Genomic DNA, 12717 nt, shown 5'->3' on the forward strand with positions numbered 1-12717 from the left:
TATCATTAGAGTTGTTACCAAGAGGAGAAGTTATTCATCATTAGGATTGTTCGCAAGAAAAAAAGGAAAATAGTACAATTTTAATAAATAAATTATATTTATATTAAACTTCTATTTCTGTATTAAATCTATATGTTTGGGTATTCTATTTTCTCCCATTATCAAACAAAAGTACAAAGATAACATTTTGTCTTACTTTATGCTTGACCACAATTCAATAAAGTTGTAAGATGATATGATATTTTGTATCATTTGTAAGTCCGTTCTATTTTTTTCACTTTTCCAAAATTGGTCACAAATGTTAATTCAAAAGATACATACCGTTTTTCTTCAAAACCATAAGTACAAAGATAATATTTTATACTTTTGTCACAGTTCCATAATCTTGTACTTTAAAGTTGTTGGGTTTTCGGCTATGCCACACCTAAAGTTGATAGATAGATGCAATAATTGAGTGCCTTTACATAATTATATACCCATTTGAGCACGAGACCGTTCAAAGCTTTCTGTCTCGCATAGCTACAAATTCAGTAAAATCCTTTTCTGCCATGAATTCAATCACTGTTTCTTCTTCATCATCATACTCTCTAGCTGCAGGAGTTGTACTACTACTCATACTCCTCATTTTTCTGAAGAAGAGGAGGAGTTTATCATTACCACCAGGTGCTCCTGCAGGGGTTCCTGATTTGTCAGGATTTTTTCCATTTCTAGAGAGGTTTGATCTTCAGGGGCTGAATGCTACAGCTAAGAGTTTGGCCCAAGGCTTCGATAACATGTTTGACATAATCATTGAGGAGCGACTAGCACAAAGAGCTGATATGCCACTGGACGGTAATGAAGCGAAGGGTTTTCTGGATGTAATGCTGGACTTGAGAGAAGATGGCACACAACTTACTCTGGAGAACATCAAAGCAGTCATGATGGTAAGAGATATTATCCGTAATAATTTGACATTAGGAAAATGTTAACTTGATATTTAATTTTGTTTGAGATAGGCAAGAAGGTTGCAAATAATAATTCCGTTTCTAAATATATTGGTAGTTTTTCAATTAAAAGTTCTCCTTTTAGATTTGCAGCATAAGGAAACATGTATTTCTTTGTCATAACTATGCTAAATACCTTGTATATCAACTCATACAATAATCCTTTCAAAGCAGAGAGCACACAGTGCTCAGTGCCTACAGGCACAAACAAACTAATCATTTTATAAACTTCACCTAATTAGATCCAGCATAGAACTGATAAAACAACCTTTTTTTAACATGGAATAATAGCAATGCCATCATGCTATTATCAAACAGTACAGAAATTTGGAAATACAATATCTCTACAAGCCCAACAAACTACTAGTAGACCCTTACCAAATGAATAATTCATATTACTAAAAATGAAACCTCCATATATATATGCACTGTCCATCTGTTTCAACTTCTGGGTCATATGAGCTTATTTGAGATGCTGATTGTGCATCCACTTTCAGATAAAGCTTATTGCCCAAATTCCTTTTCTTTGGCAGGACACGTTCATTGCAGGGATCGACACAACTTCATCAATAATTGAATGGACGATGACAGAGCTTCTGAGAAAACCAACACTGATGGAAAAAGCCCAAGCGGAGCTTGATGATGTTGTGGGTTTGGAGAGAAGAATGGAGGAGACAGACATAACAAATCTCCCATATCTCCGAGCAGTAGTGAAGGAAGTGTTGAGATTACACCCTCATTTTCCACTGATAGTTAGAAAATCAGATGCGCCTTGTGAGATTAGTGGTTTTCTAATTCCAGAGAATACACAAGTGATTGTGAATGCATGGGGCATTGGGAGAGACCCGAGTGTGTGGGAAGATCCCTTAAATTTCAATCCAGACAGGTTCATGGAATCCAACATTGATTACAAAGGGCAGAATTTTGAATTGATACCATTTGGAGCAGGAAGGAGGATATGCATTGGGCTTTCTCTGGCACACCCACTGATTCCTTTCGTAGTGGGATCACTGCTGCAAGCTTTCACCTGATCCATTCCTCTGGATAGTGAGGCGGGTATTGACGTGGCTGACACATATATTATTACTCTAGAAAAAGCTTTGCCACTGACAGCTTTTCCTACGCTCAGAGCATGTTTTAGTCTTGACAAGCAAATTATAATATATATATATATATATATATATATGAAATGATTAAGGACTATTACCTTACCATTACAATGTTCAACAAGTGTTTGAGCTATGGTGACTTAATAGCATTATCACTTCTCAACCACAATACTATGTGAAGAGGTCAATACTTTGAATTACACTAATTTTTAGTGTATAGATATTTTTAAATAATTATTTTTATTTTCAATAATAAATATGTTAGTTTAATAATTTTTTATTTTTCAGTTTATTAGGTTTGTTTGACCCCCTCCCATTTGTTTTTAGGAAGCAATACATTTTTAAAATTTTTTAGACTATATATTTTTTAAGTCATTTATAGAAGAAAAAATCTTTTTTAAGAACTATTTTCTGGCATAAATCTTATTTTACTAATTGAAAAATGTACAGTAAATATAATAAATATAATAGATAAGAATGTAATTATTGTTCTATTAATTTTTTCTGATATTTTTTATGAACTTGGGTAGTGTGTCAGAAACTCAGTCTTCTCGAACCATAACTCGAGCAGAGACAAATAAAAAAGATGGCATGACTAATCACGACAGTAATTATTCGATGCCACAATCTTTTTTGCAGGATATTGACTGATATTTTACAGTTGCAAGTAGTAGTACTACCGATGTAAAACAAAGATCTCCGCGGTGTGTATTTACAAAGATTCAAATTTGAATTAAAAATATTGTAGTTCAGTAACTGTTACAGTGAATTCTAGCGCGAGAAGGTGAAAACTGACATAATATGCTCTCCTCTTTGATATAAATTCCGGACAAACAAGTTGAAATCCTTTCATAATGTACTATTAAACAAACCTTATTCAACCTAATGCGACGAAAACTATAAGAAGAAGGTAATTTATTTCTGCCAACTAATAGGAATAAGACCGCTGACATAGTTGAAGGCATATTTTTACATTTTTATTATACTTCAATTCTAAAGGAGAAATATAGGCCCAATTTTCTTTTTATAATTTTAAAATAAATATTTTAATTTAGTCAAAATAAAAGTTAATAGATTATTAGAGTTTGCATTTATCCATAATTTCTTGTACTACAAAATAATGTTTTAATATAATTAGATTATATATTTGTAAACTTCATGATAAATCATATTTTCATCTTAAAATTAAAATTTTAAATATCATTATTGGTATTAGATACATGGATTGAGTTGGTGTTCTTAGTACTAATTATGCCCAATTTTTAATATACTTTCTTGAACAATTTTTTTGAAAAAAAATTCGCCTTAAGTTTTAGATATTAATTCTCCAATTCACATTCACTAATTAGATAAATCAAATATATATATATATATATATATATATATATATATATATATATATATATGTATGTATATATGTATATATATATATATATATATATGTATGTATATATGTATATATATATATATATATATATGTATATATGTATGTATGTATATATATATGTATATATATGTATGTATGTATATATATATATATATGTATGTATATATATGTATGTATATATATGTATATGTATGTATGTATATATATATATGTGTATGTATGTATGTATGTATGTATGTATGTATGTATATATATTGATGAATAGTCCTTTTCAATTAATAAAATTTACTAAGATTACAATTCACAAAAAATGGCCGGGGGATACAGGATCACCCTGCGAATGAGTTCAATCAGCCAAAGCCGGAGCAAACAACATGGCCGCAGCCAGCAACTATAAACTATTCATTAAAAAAATAATAATAACAATCCTAATGCTGCCAAGGAAGTACCAGCAGAGGGAGGAGGATCATCTTTATCTGGAAATCTCCACACATCAGTGGGATTGTAAGGCGGACTAGGAACAGTCCAGCCATCAGCAGCATCTGCAAGATCTGGGGTAGTTGTAGTCTCCGCATCCTTCTTGTCTGGCCGCGGAGGAGAAATTGCCAAGGCTAGCCAGGGAAACTTGCTAGGGTGCGCCCGTCCAGGGCGAGGAGTTGGAGACTAGCCAGAAGCCCGCCCAAGGGGGGGAGCCGGGGACCAGCCAGCACCACCACATGGTGGGGAAGCAGAGTGGTGCCTCCAACCGCCATGACCACTGCTGGGAGAGTGATGGCGAGGACCCTGGGAGCCCGACATGTGAGAATGGAGGCCAGAGGACTGGCGTCTGGAACGGCGACCGCGGAATGAGGAAGCATCAGTTGAGGCCTCCGGAGGCACTCTAGCAATGATACAAGGAGCATTGCCCTAGTGGTTTAACAATTCTTGCAAGTGGGCAACCTCCAGTGCAACTTTATTAGCTTGCACCTGTATCTGCATAATGACATTGTTACAAATGCATGCCTTAGTGTACATTGCAATGTTAACATCCAAAAAACTGTGAGTGAATAAAACTGCATTCCTATCTTTCCATAGAGAAAACAAAATTTCCATCCTAAAGGTATGCCAAATCTGGGAAAACTTTCAAGGAAATCTGGGGGAATCACCCAGAAGGATCATGTGCCATGAAAAAGGTTCGGGCCTGAAAGGCTTGAAAAAATCATGGATCCAGTGCCAATAATTCTGAGCACGTTTGCAAAACCAAAAAATATGCAAAAAGGACTCAGGTTGGCCACAGAAGGGGCATCTGGGGTCAGGAACCCCAATGTGCTTGAGCCAAGGCCCCAGGGGAAGACCTTGGAAAGCAAGGCACCAAGCAAAGTGAGCAATCTTAGGTTCTGCAATGGCACTCCAAATGGTGTCGAACCGTTTTCTCCATTGAGAAAGTGAAGAATGCAAATGCCACCATTGATTAAGTGTGTCTACCATTAGAAGGTGGGGCGAAAGCCATCTATATCCCATATTGGGCTTATAATTCGTAAATGGAGTGGCAGGAAACCACTTCCAATCATACCACCAAGGTCGAACAGACTGAATCCCCACTTTATGAAGTAAGTGCACAGGGATGGAAGACAACAAAAGCTCATAAGTCTGATGATTGACACGAACAAGGTGGTATTGAACTTGCATATCCTCCCAAGACCTGAAATTCATGGTGACTCTTGAAAAGATATCCTTAGTAGTGTGAATGCCTTGTTTATAGAAACACAGAGCACTGGCACCTTGAGTCTTGACAAGAGGAATACCCTGGAAGGCAAATAGGGGAGATCACCAAATGTTCTGTTGATTTAAGGACAACCCATTGCGAAACTCATTACCAGCCCAACGAAGCCAAAGTTTAACAGCTTCCCAAGCTTTCCAGATGCTCTTTATAACGAAGGAGCCCTATATGACCACTGGTTCTCATATAGGAGCCTGAAGAGATGCAATGTCTGACAAGAATTTTTCAAGCTTCATCTCTAGAAATAGCTCTGATAATCCATTTAGCACAAAGGGCAAGGCCCTGCTTCTGAGTGGAAAGCAGGCCGAGACCCCCAGATTGCCTTGAGAGACAACAAAAATCCCAAGCAACTCTGTGAAAACCATGATGGTCAGAACTAGAGGCCCAAAGAAAATCTCTGAGCAAACGTTCTAATTTGAGGTATGAAGCTTTGAAAGGAGCCCAACAAGAAGAATAAAACACATGGGTGGCAGCCAGAATCTTAGAACAAATCTGGAATTTACCAGCAAGAGAAAGCGATTTAGTGATCCAATAATCAAGCTTTTTGGTAATCTTTGTAAGCACAACATTCCAAAGTTCCATAGGGGAAGCCTGGAAAGCAAAGGGAATGCCAAGAAAGCAAAAAATTTCTCCATGAGTAACCCATTTCCATTTTCATTTGCTGAGCCAAGGTGGAGCTGGCAAAAAAGACTATCGGTAACAGAGCATTTTATGCCATTGAATGGCAGATCCAGAGGCTTAACAAAAAGTGCCAAGACAATCTAACACATTTTTGATGTTTTCTTCATCCTCAAGAAGAGTGAGAAAAGAATCATCAGCAAAATGACCATTGACTAACTAGGACGAAGAATCAAGCAAGGAAATGCCACGAACCAGCCCAGAAGACATAGAATGAGCAAGTAAATAACCAAAGCCTTCGGCAGCAAGGACATAAAGTGCAGGAGCTAACGGACAACCTTGTCTGATGGAACGAAAAAGTCCAAAACCTTCAGATTGCAAATTATTGATGGTGATGCAAGCATTAGCGTCACCAAAGAGCACTCCACAGACTGAAAGAAATTGGGACCAAAACCCAGAGCCTGAAGCATAGCCAAAATGAAAGGCCATTCAATACGATCATAGGCTTTAGCAAAATCTATCTTTAAAAAGATAGCCTACTGCTTGGACTTACGGGCCCATTCCATACCTTCCCAGACAGCAATGATGTTGTCAAGAATATACCTGGATTTGATGAAGCCAGTTTGTTCAGGCCGCACAATTAGAGGAAGCATATGGCAGATTTTGAGAGAGAGCACCTTAGCAATGATCTTATAAGACACATTGAGGAGGGTGATGGGCCTCCAGTTGCAGATGTCCTCAGGATCGCCAGCTTTAGGTATGAACTTAATATTGCCTTTATTTAGGATCATTCCTAAGCTTTTAGAATGGTATGCTTCAAGATAGACTTTGTGCAGATCAGGAACAATTTGCTCCCAAAGATGTTTGTAAAATTCACAGGGAAATCCATCACACCCAGGGGATTTTTCATTTGCCATGGAGTAAGCTACCTCTTTAAGGTCTCAGAGGGAAAGAAGTTGCTCACAGAAAGCAGGTTGCTCAACCGCGAGGCGGTTTGGAGTAAAAGAAATACACTTTCTGAGAGCCTCCTCCTGAGCCACCGAATGGCCCTGCAAAGGAAAAATGTTCTCATAGTGAAGAACAAAAGCTTGCAGGATTTCTAGCAGATTGGAAAGAACCTCAGTTCCCTGTTTTATCTTTTTAATCCCAATATTGGTATGATAAGCTTGTAGAGCCTGAAAGAACTCTTTCGAGGCTTTGTCGCCAACCTCCAACCAGAGGAGATGGGCTTTGATTTGAGCTCCTCGGGTAGCATAGTTATCAGCAATTTGCTTTTCATGGTGAAGCTTGGAAAGCTGAAGTTGCAGATCCACATCGAAAGGGTTGAAGGTGAGCGCTTTAGAGGCTTTTTTGAGGGCAATGGTGTTGGCTTCATAAGAACATTTTCTGAAAATTGTCAGTTGACGCTCATAGATGCACAAAAAATGAGCCGCTCTGGTAATGGCATCATTCCACCATTGAATCCAACCTTGATGGGAATGTGGACGTGGTTCTAAGTTTCAGACATGTTGTATGTGGGAGATAGTGGAGGCATGCAATATCACAGATGTGTTGAGGAAGAATTGAGACTTAACCACTTTGGGGATAGCTGTTTGCCAAGAAATGCCAAAATAAATGGGATAGTGGTCTAACAACGTCACATCTGTTAGGGAAATGATAGGTAGATCACGATCTTCAGAAAAATAAAAAAAAGATTGCGCTGAGATCATAGCACGATCAAGACGTTTCACTATGCGATCAAGACCAGCTCAAAAATTGGACCAAGTGTGCCAAGCCCCATTATCATGATGGCGGCTAGTATTGGGATCAAAGAGGCCCAATTTATGATGCATGTGAAACCAAGCTTGTCTTTCCCCAGCTGTCCAACGGAAAGGTAGAATGCCATCTTTGTCAGAGGCAACTTCAACCATATTGAAGTCCCCACACAGGACCCAAGTAGCAGGCATCAGGTTGTTAGCAAGCCAAACCCACATTTGCGCCCTTTCCACAGCATCATTGGAGGCATAAACATTAATGACTCCAAAAGAATGATTGTTGATGGAAAGAAAAAGCCAAATAATACGGTGTGTGGGGTCAGAACCGTGCGAAATAATAGCAGAATGAAGGTGAGGTGATAGGAGAGTAACTACACCACTTCAGCCAGCTTCATGCTGAGAAGAAAACATGATGCTATCCTACCAAATGACTCGGCATGCAGCAGAAAGTATGAAACCAAAAATCTTAACTTCTTGTAGGCAAAGAAAATCTAAATTCCCAAGTCTATGATGGGTATCCCAGACATAGAATTTTCTGGGGAGGTCTGTAAGACCTCAAGCATTCCAGGAGAGTAAGTTCATGAAAACTCTTCCATATCATCCTTGTCCTTGAGAGAGGAGTAACTATTTTGCAAAAAGGTAGAAATCGAGTGCAAGTCAGATGGGAAATCCTCTGGACTTACAGCCTGCCGTTTGACCCCTGATATCTCCGCATGTCCAGGAGGACTGCGAGAACACCTTGTTGCTAGTGGTACTATGGAAGAGACTGCAAGAGGAGAATGAGCCCCAGCCAAGGACGAGGTCCTAGCGGCTACCTTAATCTCCTGCGAGCCAGCAGGGTTTGAAACCTGCGGAACCAAAACCGGTGCAACAGAAGCCGCTGGCGTCTCCATGCTAGTAGGCACTGATACTTTGATGGAAGCAGGAGGAATTGTGGTTATGGCCGCATAGGATGGCTTGGGGGCCAAAGGATTCAAGGTAGGCTTGCCTTTGCGCCCAACAGTAACCCATTCTTCTTTTTTTCCTGCGACCTGCTTGATAGGCATCGCTTTAGGCTGGGGTTTGACCCTAGGCATGGCCAAAGGGCAGTCCCTGATCTTGTGTTTTATAGACTAACACCTATAACAGGTGTTAGGTAGGTTCAAGTAAAGTACCTTCTGTGCGAAGGTTTGAGTGCCAATTTGGATCTCCACTGAATCCTTGAGATCTTTAGAAAGATCAACTTCAATGCAAAAATGCCGCTGAGGACAAGCATTAAAAAAAATTTCTGGCTCCTCGGTAACCACTTTGCCAAGGGCTTGGGCAAAATACTCAATAAAAGGCCAGCAGGACAAGGTTAGACCTGGGAATTCAACCCAAACAGGAACCCTAAGCTTTTTATAATCCCAGACAGAGAAGTCTTGGGACCATTTCTAAAATACAAGCAGAGAGGAACGCACAGACCAAGGGCCATTGGTAAAAACCACGTCAGCTTGCAACGAGTTAGCAAAGAAAAATAATAAAAAAAAGCTTTGGTAAGGTTTTGCACAGCATCAAGGTGGATGCCATGCACGGTCCAGCTTTTGTTAACCCATTCTCTGAGCATAGCTTAGGTGGGGTCCTACCAAAAAAATACCCAATCAAGGTATGTTGTTCTAACCAGTCACATGCGGCATCAAATTCTTGCAAAGGAAGGACAATATCAGGCTTACCTCATGGAAAACCTTCGGGACAAACTTGCGTGGGCGTTTGTTCAGTGGCGGCGCCACGGCAGTCCAAAGCAGCAGCATGAACACCAGAAACAACTGGTTCACCGCTGGCCGGAGCCATTATATCCTAACCTAAAGCTCCTGCAGTAAATGCGGTATGACAAGTGCCGACAGAAGGGGAGTGCAAGCGGAAGGCCGTACGCAAAAAAAACTTCAAGTTCGCATGAAGCAAGAAAACCCTAGCAGAGCGAAAAACTCAACCAAAACCTTTTTGACCAAGTAGGTTTATAAAAAAACCAAATGTACATATATTCACTACAAGCATATAAACAAATCTAATACTTTAATTTATTCAATATCTTAGATGTACACTACAATCCCATTATAATGCCTAAAGTCAGCTCGAAAGAGCTCTTGTCATTATTATTGTACTTAATTAGTTTAATATCAATCCACCAATCACAAGCACTTACTTTTAAATTATTAAAATATATCTAAAGTTTTGTTATTCATTTATAAGTTTTATATTTTATAGAAATTATATGATTGGTTGATTTGGTTTTGTAGGAGCCCTTTTTTAGGAGGTTATCCATATAGTAGTAATTTTGGCTTTATGGCATAGAATATTGAATTAATATGATTATTCATTTTTAAGAACATTTAACTTTTACCAAATACTAATAGTATTTTAATTTGGTTGTTTACATTCTTTTGACACACCTTTATTTGTCATCTTAAATTTTAAAACATCTTATAATATATTGTACGATATTCTATAATTTAAACCTAATCATATTTAAAAATTCAAAATACTCAAACAAAAAACAAGTATGTTTTGGATTTGAAGTTTTTAACTATTCAAATGCTTTGTATCATTAAATATATTAAATGAATTTTAATAGGAGGACTATATTTTTTATTTTTTATTTATTAAGTTTTTGAATCATATCAATTTCTTTTGAGTTTTTTTAAAATTTAATATCAAAATCACAACCAATATGAAGGTTAAGGAGGTTGAAGATATTAATTATTTTTTTATTGAAGCAAGATATATTAGAATGATGTCAAATGATCAAATGCTTTATTTTTGAGAGATTAAAAAAATTAAATGATTGTACTTAGAAAGGTCTATTCATAAGAAAAAAAGGTTCTCCATAATTCAAATTTGTGAATTATAATATACTATAATTTTATTTGAACAATAATGTAAATTAAAAAATTTCTACAAAATTGATAATTATTTATTAAATTATATAAGTATATTCTATAAAATTATATAATTATATATATCTCTATTTAAAATTGTTATATATTGTGATTCATTATTATTATTGAGAAGAATCAAACCCAAGCTACTATTGTGGAGAATCAATGATGCTCTTAAGAAAATCAATGATAATAGAAGAGAATCAATGATGCGCTTAAAGAAATCAAGGATAATAGAAGTCCATATTTTGACAAGCTCGTGATGTTTACCCATTTCCTAGAAAGAAAGGTGATCTGGAATAAGAATACTACTTCTTGTTGGCTCCTTTTTTTTATTGTATATATTATTTTATAATGTTTTTAATTTTATTTATTTTTTATATTATTTTGTGAAATATATAATTATAATTTTTAAATGTACTCATTTAAAAATAACTATAAAGTGATTTAAATTTTTTTTTTTATATATTTTGTATTTGTAATGTAAAATATGGGTTTAGTTTTGAAAGTAGAATAAGACAAAAAAAAAAGTAAATAAATGTAAATTTAATTAGAATAAGAGTACATATTTACATTGTTTTTAATAAAAATTAATATATATAAAAGGAAACAACAATAGATAAAATATTTTGTTCATAATATTACATTTTTATGATTTATACACTTTTCATAATTTATATAAAATGTGTATAAATTATTATATATAATACATATAGTTTTTATGAACTGAATAAAGAGTCAAAAGAGAAAAATATGAAGTATCAAAATAAATATTAGAAAAAAATAATATTAACATCTCCATATAACATGATTTATAGCTTATTTCACAAACTCTTATTCATAGTTCATGAGAAACCTACTCAAAAAGCTAAATTATTGGTTTTGGGAGCAACATCAACTTGTTATATGTAAGAAGTACATCTAGATTTCATTTAGAGGCAAGTTGTTTTTTGTGCTTGAAGTTTGGTTCCCATTTTTATTTTTTATTGTAAAAAGAATTACTAACATACAATACAACTAGTTCAAAGTACTAAAATAGTCTGAACAAAGAAACAATAGATTTCTATTACAACTTACATTTCATGTAAACAAACTATTGGTTGAGACTTGACCAACCTAAATAAACATGATATATTTTTTATTCTCCACAAGAGCTCTAATAGAGCACTAGTATAAAAAAATAAAAAAATAATTCTAAGTCTCAAATATTTCTTTTAGAAGAAATGCTATCAAAACAAAGGTTATTATTTAACCAAGCTTCACCCAAGAAGAGGAGGGTGCATGTGAATCATTTTTAAACTCATGTTTATATCATTTTCTCATTTTTTCTCATTGGTTGTACATAACTTTAATATGGTTATTAGTATTTTTCTATGAGAAATTATGATAGAACTCACAATCTTGAATTAAGTTAGTAAAATGAGTCTTCAACATTTGTTTCACAAAATTCTAGTTATCTCTTTTTGTTGGAGTTATGTTTAGGATTCATTATCATTTATAGGTTTACTAGGTTTAAGGTTATGATTCAATTTGAGTCAACATTTAATCACTAATAGGGTTCAATTTTTGCTAGGGTTATTATGTAACAAATTAATAGCCTATAAAATTATAGGCCCCTACCATATAATTGTAGGGACCATAGCCCATAAAATTATAGGCCCTTCCCTTAAAATAGACCAACCATAGAACCATAAAATAGTAGGGGGGACCATAGAATAGTAGGGCATCAAGAATCACTTTATTTAATAATTGCTCCAAGCATTGATGGATATGACATATGATGGTTGAACAAAATCTCAAAGGATGGCACGATAAATCTATTACCCAAAGTATCTTTGGTGGAATAGAAGGTAGAAGAAAATATTTGAAAGTTTCCATGAAGCTTAGAAAGAATCAGGAAAATGCATTTTGTATAAGTATTTGTTTTCCCACAGCCCTACAATAAAGATCTTTGTTGTTTGAACTTCATGAAGAAGTCCTCAAGAGAGTACTATTTTAATAGGGATGTCACTATTAAAAATGCTACAACATAAGCATAAGCAAATCTAACATGCAAGAATAAAGCATAACATGATCCTACAAAGTAGATAACATCACCTATCACATGCTAATCATCAATATAAGAAAATGAGTTAGTAAATATTTAACATTAAATTGTATTTAAAGTTATTTTGTCATTAGATTTTACTTTGGTTTAGTTTTAGCTCTATCTT

General features: G+C 35.5%; 1 pseudogene; it reads left to right on the forward strand.

The window, feature by feature from the left end:
* Window positions 1–548: 548 nt before the first annotated feature.
* On the forward strand, window positions 549–2743 carry LOC149560119 (cytochrome P450 76C2-like; annotated as a pseudogene).
* The last annotated feature ends 9974 nt before the right edge of the window (window positions 2744–12717 follow it).

The sequence above is a fragment of the Cupressus sempervirens genome, chromosome 4 (assembly GCF_028749045.1).
Source record: "Cupressus sempervirens isolate cs-2001-9-10 chromosome 4, ASM2874904v1, whole genome shotgun sequence".
NCBI classification, from domain to species: Eukaryota; Viridiplantae; Streptophyta; class Pinopsida; order Cupressales; family Cupressaceae; genus Cupressus; species Cupressus sempervirens.